This window comes from Arachis ipaensis, chromosome B01 (assembly GCF_000816755.2).
Source record: "Arachis ipaensis cultivar K30076 chromosome B01, Araip1.1, whole genome shotgun sequence".
NCBI classification, from domain to species: domain Eukaryota; kingdom Viridiplantae; phylum Streptophyta; class Magnoliopsida; order Fabales; family Fabaceae; genus Arachis; species Arachis ipaensis.
In genome coordinates, this window is record NC_029785.2 from 71,707,557 (window position 1) to 71,709,097 (window position 1,541).

Sequence of the window (1,541 nt, forward strand, 5' to 3'; positions counted from 1 at the left end):
TGGTTGGACTCTCAACCTAAGGATAGCCTGAACTCTTGGGATAAGCTGGTCACGGCTTTCTTAGCCAAGTACTTTCCTCCTCAAAAGCTGAGCAAGCTTAGAGCTGATGTTCAAACCTTCAGACAGAAAGAAGGTGAATCCCTCTATGAAGCTTGGGAAAGATACAAACAGTTGACCAAAAAGTGTTCTTCTGACATGCTTTCAGAATGGACCATCCTGGATATATTCTATGATGGTTTATCTGAGCTATCAAAGATGTCACTGGACACTTCTGCAGGTGGATCCATTCACCTAAAGAAAATGCCTGCAGAAGCTCAAGAACTCATTGACATGGTTGCTAATAACCAGTTCATGTACACTTCTGAAAGGAATCCTGTGAGTAATGGGACGCCTATGAAAAAGGGAGTTCTTGAAGTTGATACTCTAAATGCCATATTGGCTCAGAATAAAATATTGACACAGCAAGTCAATATGATCTCTCAGAGTCTGCATGGAATGCAAGCTGCATCCAATAGTGCTCAAGAGGCTTCTTATGCAGAAGAAGCTTATGATCCTGAGAACCCTGCAATAGCAGAGGTAAATTACTTAGGTGAACCTTATGGAAACAGCTATAACTCATCATGGAGAAATCACCCCAATTTCTCATGGAAGGATCAAAAGCCTCAACAAGGCTTTAATAATGGTGGAAGAAACAGGTTTAACAATAATAAACCTTTTCCATCATCCACTCAGCAAAAGACAAAGAACTCTGAACAAAATGCTTCTAATTTAGCAAATCTAGTCTCTGATCTATCTAAGGCCACTGTGAGTTTCATGAATGAAACCAGGTCTTCCATTAGAAATTTGGAAGCACAAGTGGGCCAGCTGAGTAAAAGGATCACTGAAATCCCTCCAAGTACTCTCCCAAGCAATACAGAAGAGAATTCAAAAGGAGAGTGCAAGGCCATTGACATAAGCACCATGGCCGAACCCAAAGAGGGAGAGGAAGACGTAAATCCCAAGGAGGAAGACCTCCTGGGACGTCTAGTGATCAATAAGGAGCTTCCCTCTGAGGAACCAAAGGACTCTGAGGCTCATCTAGAGACCATAGAGATTCCATTGAACCTCCTTATGCCCTTCATGAGCTCTGATGAGTACTCCTCTTTTGAAGAGAATGAGGATGTTACTAAAGAGAAAACTGCCAAGTTTCTTGGTGCAATCATGAAGCTGAATGCCAAATTATTTGGCATTGATACTTGGGAAGTTGAACCTCCCTTGTTCATCAATGAACTAAGTGATATGGATCAATTGACATTGCCTCAGAAGAGACAGGATCCTGGAAAGTTCATAATACCTTGTACTATAGGCACCATGATCTTTAAGGCTCTGTGTGACCTTGGTTCAGGAATAAACCTCATGGTTGGAGTTTATTCAATGCTCAATCATTCCCACTAGCAACTGGTCTGAAGTTACTATAGACTGGGCCATCATGATCCATAACATCATGATTGGAGAAGAGGTGGAAGTTCATGAGATTATACCTCAAGAACTCTACAAGGTGG